The sequence below is a fragment of the Symphodus melops genome (genome assembly GCF_947650265.1).
Source record: "Symphodus melops genome assembly, chromosome: 19".
NCBI lineage: Eukaryota > Metazoa > Chordata > Actinopteri > Labriformes > Labridae > Symphodus > Symphodus melops.
Genome location: NC_136709.1, coordinates 6,910,484 through 6,916,861, shown reverse-complemented (window position 1 = coordinate 6,916,861; position 6,378 = coordinate 6,910,484).

Here is a 6,378-nt window from a genome sequence, read left to right as displayed (position 1 = left end):
GGACTTCTTGTTGCTCTCCTTGGCCTGGCTGCTGCCATCTCCTGCAAAGATCAGGTGTTAGTGACAACAACACATTGCTGTAAACAATGTGAGAGACAGATAAAACACATACACACATTATATATTGGGTAGAGGAAAAAATAATAATTTCAAATGTGACTATTCATTTGTCTATCTATGTATAATCTATTCTGGTAGTTATATAATTGATAACCTAATGTTATTTAATGTCTATATGCTGTATCAGTTAAGTAACTTTCTATGTCCCATGTCACTAAACGTTTAAACCCCCAAAAAAAAAAAAACGGATGATTTTTAAGCAGCAAAAAGTTTGGCATACAAACTTGACATTACTTGGGCATGTTTGCATCGCCTAAAATGGCGCTCACGTGAGCAGAGAGTGCACGTGGCGTGAAGGCAGGGATTAAAGTAAAAAAAAAAAAAAAAAAAATGTTTTGACTTAAATTTTTTTTGGCATGCCCAACCCACATGGTGTGCATTATATAGTGCTTTAACAGTAGCCCACTACATCCAAAGTGCTTTCTCAAGCGGCTGCCACATAGGCACCTGCACGCATGCGATAAATCAGAATGACTATTAGAGATCTTTCAGCTCACAGAACCAATTACCTAAACTTCAGCATCAGTGACAGAAACAAAAACCAAACACCTAAACACAGACACTAAATGGTGACAATGTCTCAAAATGAAGGAACACTACACCAAATCCTCTTTCTAAAGAAAATCAAGTTCAAAATAAGAAGTTCTCCTCTCTGCCTGATCATCCCCTGCCTTTCTTGCTGCAGCAAATAACTTGATTGACGCTGCCTCTTAAAAACTATGTTACATCGTTCCTCCGATTCATTTATATGCCGTTCTAAAAAATAGAACAAACGAAACCAAATAAAATAGTGCATTCAAAGTGTACCGTTGATGCCTGAAAGTTTTCCTGCGATGTACCTTCGCGGACATATTGCATGTGCAGCGGGCAGGTCTTTAAAACTTTGTGCCTCTGCTACACTGACTAGCATGCTCGCTAATTACAACCATAAATATATGATAACGAGCTAAACTGTCGTAAATCAGATGCGTGAGTGCATCCGAACGTCATCAAGTAGCCTATATCAGTTTGCTTAATCACATGACAATGTTTATAGAAGTGCTATGTATAAAAGGTTTTGTATGGGTCTTACCTTCTTCTCCACATGGTCAGCAGGATGAAGCGTGTTCAATCAAGTCAAAGTCTCACCTGAATTTACAGGACTGTACCAAATTCATGGAAGAGGAGGGGGTACAAGGAAAGGATGAGAATTCTTTTCTTTCTTCTAAAGAGCAGATCGATTTAGTCAAGAACAAGAAAAAAACGTGAGAATGATATTTTGTTATTTTAATTCAACCTTTCAAAAATAAATAGTTTATCATACATTTAGCTTTTACTAGAGGCAGCAGTCAAATGGTATCTCCCACCAGCAATCTTTTATCTGTTGCCAGCATTATAAAGGCAGATTCAAGTACAATATAAAGTAAAATAAAATTATATTAGGGATAATCAGACATAATTTAAACACATTTTAAATTCTAATAATATGATATACACTTTACATGAAAGGTATAAATGAATAAAACCTTGCCATGATTTTGGCATGGCTCAGTATGTGACATTTTAAAAAGGTAGTCAACACTGGAGCATCCAATTTAGTATTTTATTTAAAAATATATTTTAAAATAAACAAATAAAACCCCTGAAAAAACTAAAGGATGTGGAGACCCAGTAAAACAGAACAAATGGTATGTTAACACTCAAGCAGCAGTAGAAGGTCTTGAGCAGTTTAGCACGTTACTTGAGTGACCGCAGAAAGTAGATGCACAGGGGGGCTTAGTAGGTTTTTCTCTAGGCTTGAGGGACTCGCGTCCTGATGCAGCTACATACCTGGGCTCACAAACCCTGGTTTGTGTGTTACGCTATTTTATACAAGATAGATAGATACTTTATTGATCCTGAGGGAAATTCAAACAACTGGACAAACATTTAAATGTATTTAATTACCTAATTTGTTATGCATTTCAACATAAATATGGCGATGGCTGACTGATGATACTGATAAACAAAAATCAAAATCCCACAGACAAAAACGTACCCCTGCTAAATTCATCCCTGCTGAAGTTGTTCATCTGTATTGGTTCCAAATTACAAAGATGGGAATAAAAGCAGGGTTGAAGAACATCACCTGCTAAGAACCAAATGTGGGTACATTTTTTGATTTGGAGTATATTTCAGAACCCAGCAGACCTTTTTCAAAAAGATCCATGGCTGCAGTTTTGTTTTTGGTGCATTTGCCATGATGAATATGCAATTTGGGGCATTTCTGCTGTGAGCAAAATACTGGGAGAAGATGATGTAAATGTTTCTTTTCGTAGGCACAGTGCAATCGGCCAAGCCAGGAATGTTTGCAGTCTTTCATTTTGCATCTTTATTCAACACGTTTAAAAAAGATGTGCAATCCACCTGCAAAAAAGATCACTTCTTTTATTGTGATGAGGAGGACAGATGCTAGTAATGGGCACAGCAGTTCTTTAAAAAGTACTGAATCACTTGAATCAGTTCATCAAAAAGATTTGTTCACAAGATTTGCTCACCCAATCATTTAGTGCTTGGCGAAGCCCTGGTTCCCTATCGCCCTAATCGCAGTATACGCTCTTGAAAAATGAACACAATCAAGTCTGTGGGTTTGGGTGGGATCGTGGGTGGGTATCCTTATCTTTCAGTTATTGTAAATTTTAAAGGAGATTTGTTGCCACAGCTGTGTGATTTGTGACTGTATTGAAAAGATGAAAAGCAAACATTTCTATTTTTTGCGTTACCCTTTTTTCCTTGAGCCTCACTGCATAACCCTTCCCTCTGAACTGATACAAGGAGGAAGTATTCATGAAAGTGAGTCGTACATGTATCACTGTGTGAGCTTTATTAATATAGACTATATTCATATGGCATGAAGCAGAAATGACCTTGTTCATATGAAATAAGATGTTACAGAGCTGATAAGGCACAGCTCAGCTCATGACAAGTGTGCATGGTTCATTCACAGTGTCTCAATACACTCAGAAGCGTGCAGATGCCATGGCTATCTCCCCTCTCCAGTTGTCAGACATAAAAGCAAGAAAATCAGGCTTCTCCAAATTGTAATCCATCTCAGGCCCAACCTGCTCAAGGATATGCATCACAGGGTGAAACAACACATGAACTTGAAAGATTATTTCTCTCAACAGAGGCAGTAAATGCTATAGGCTTAGTATGCATGGTTTTGCGCCGAACTTAACAGGGCATTCACAGTTCCAATGACCCTACATTTACACGAGAGACAGATCTTACTGGGATCAACTGTACTGGCTGTGCACAGACCACTCTGGCTCACCATGAGTTGGACTGGCTTCTTCACCCCACTGTTCACCTGCTGGTTGAAATCCACTATGTTTGCCTCCATTTCTCCACAATCCCTACACTCAACATTTACTAATCTGCTCAAGTAGAAGCCTCTACTGCTGTCTTAACTTTATTTACATTTTTAAGTTTTTAAGCTCCCCTAGAACAATCAGATCTTACTGTACAATGCATCTTATGTGCCAACTAAGGTTGGATATTGGTTACGTTTTATCCGATACAGTACCTACAGTGTATTTTTTAAATGGTTCTGGTGCATAAATGGTTCTTGAACCGGTACTTAAAAAATTAAAATGCACACTTTGGGTTAGTCTAAAATCAATACCATTTACTTCCAGGGCCAAATAGAAAACAACAGCAAGTTAAATCTTTAAACATTATAAATGCAAGTAACACCAGATCGTTTATGTCAAAACCGGTGCCAAATTGGTACTGCGTTTCGATAACCAATCCTAGTGCCAATGTCCTGTAAAATACATCAATGGTTAAAATGAGTAAAAGAAGTTCTGAGGCCCTTTGCGCGCAAACAGGTACTGAGAGTCACCTACTTAGCAAAGGAGGCTGTCACTAATGTGGCCCAGGCCCCCACGGAGGTTTACTATACTGCGTGCATAGTGACTTCTGGCACTATGCACATTCAAGATGCATTAAGTGTGTCCACACCTGTATTTAAAGCTGTCCACTTGTGATCCAGTCTCAAAAAATGAATGTTAACACCTCCAAACAGAGGCTTTGTGTTTCATTTCTCATGTTGATCTTACCCATTCAAAGCCTGGTTTATACTTCAGTTTCATGTCAATGCATAGGTTATGCCGTAGCCTAGACTCTGTCATGAACCGTTTGGGCTTCAGTGTCTCTCCTTCTCTTGTTTGGTCGCGATGCCATTTGACCACCGGGCAAATGGTGGGGATCACTGCGCGAAACAGTGGACATATGATGCTATCAGGTAAACCAATCACAGCGCGTTGCCTTGACATGTAGTTACAGCGGCGAAGGTGAAGACAGACATGTTGTGTTGATTTGATGCAGAAGTATAAACCAGGCTTCAACCTGTAACTTGAGCATTAGCTGTAAAATCCAATTGATAGAAGTTTCAACGGTTAGGTTTAGGCATATAACGTATTGGTTAAGGTTAGACAAAAGGTTGGATTTAGGCTCCCAACTAACCTTTATAAAATCTCCAGTTTTTTAGCATAGAGAGTAATCACATTGCTTACTCATCCTGTGTAAATAGCCGCACGTGAATTAGAAAGACAGTGTAAGAATTATCAGGACCTTCCAGTAGACAACCAATCAGAGGCTAGTAATCACATTGCTTACTCATCCTGTGTAAATAGCCGCACGTGAATTAGAAGGACAGTGTAAGAATTAACAGGACCTTCCGGGCAGACAGCCAATCAGTGGCTCAGAATAATACACACTGTGTGAATATTCATGAGGCCTGCAATTACAAGAACCCAGTTCAGCGTCATGTCTCCTTTGGCGTCTGTCGTTCCATTCACTCCTCTTCAAGTCTATGCAGTCCTTGATGACAGAGCCTTCGCCTGGCGGAGCGTTGGGTGGCGGTGTCCTCCAGCTGGGTTGGATTTAACACACACACACACACACACACACACACACACACACACACACACACACACACACACACACACACACACACACACACACACACACACACACACACACACACACACACACACACACACACACACACACACACACACACACACACACACACACACACACACACACACACACACACACACACACACACACACACACACACACACACACACACACACACACACACACACACACACACACACACACACACACACACACACACACACACACACACACACACACACACGAGCTGTTAAAACTTCCCAAACTTACACAGTCAAACCTGAAGCATTCACATTCTCTTCACTAAAATTTTATATTAAGACTTTGATATATGTCCTCCATGACAGAGCCTTCGCCTGGCGTTAGTTCAGCTGTGACATGACACCAGGGAGTCCCCCATGAATCATTATCTGTGCGTGTGAGAGAGAGAGAGCAAAGCCTGTGCAAATGCAGCACTGATGTCGATTTGTTTTTTTTCCTGATCCAGCCCAGTGGTCAAGTTGTTGTGAAAAATAAAGTCTATAGTGTAGTATGCTCCTGATGCGAGTTCACAGCACAAGTCCACTGCACGTAATCCACGCACGCTGTCCTAAACACAGCTACACTAAAAACAGCTACTTTATTCTCTAAATTAGAGCCCTTTAGTGGTGAGGAACATACAGAAAATTCATGTGCTTATTCTACAGCCCTTATCGGACAAGGTGAAGTGTTAATTTACAAAAAAAATAAGATTTAACCTGCAAATATGTTATTTAATCCGAAGCTCAAACCCCGGTGTGCAATGTCGTCTCTGGGAATTGAAGTTTCCTCACTTGTGACATCGGTGAGGAATAGTGAGCTGTCCGCCACAGTCAGAGCAGGTAAGTCCAAGGGAGGCTAGGTGCAATACATGTCTGCTTTGGCGTCCGTCGTTCCACTCACTCCTCTTCAAGTCTATGCAGTCCTTGATGACAGAGCCTTCGCCTGGCGGAGCGTTGGGTGGCGGTGTCCTCCAGCTGGGTTGGATTTAACACACACACACACACACACACACACACACACACACACACACACACACACACACACACACACACACACACACACACACACACACACACACACACACACACACACACACACACACACACACACACACACACACACACACACACACACACACACACACACACACACACACACACACACACACACACACACACAGTTGAGCTGTTAAAACTTCCCAAACTTACACATTCAAACCTGAAGCATTCACATTCTCTTCACTAAAATTTTATATTAAGACTTTGATATATGTCCTCCATGACAGAGCCTTCG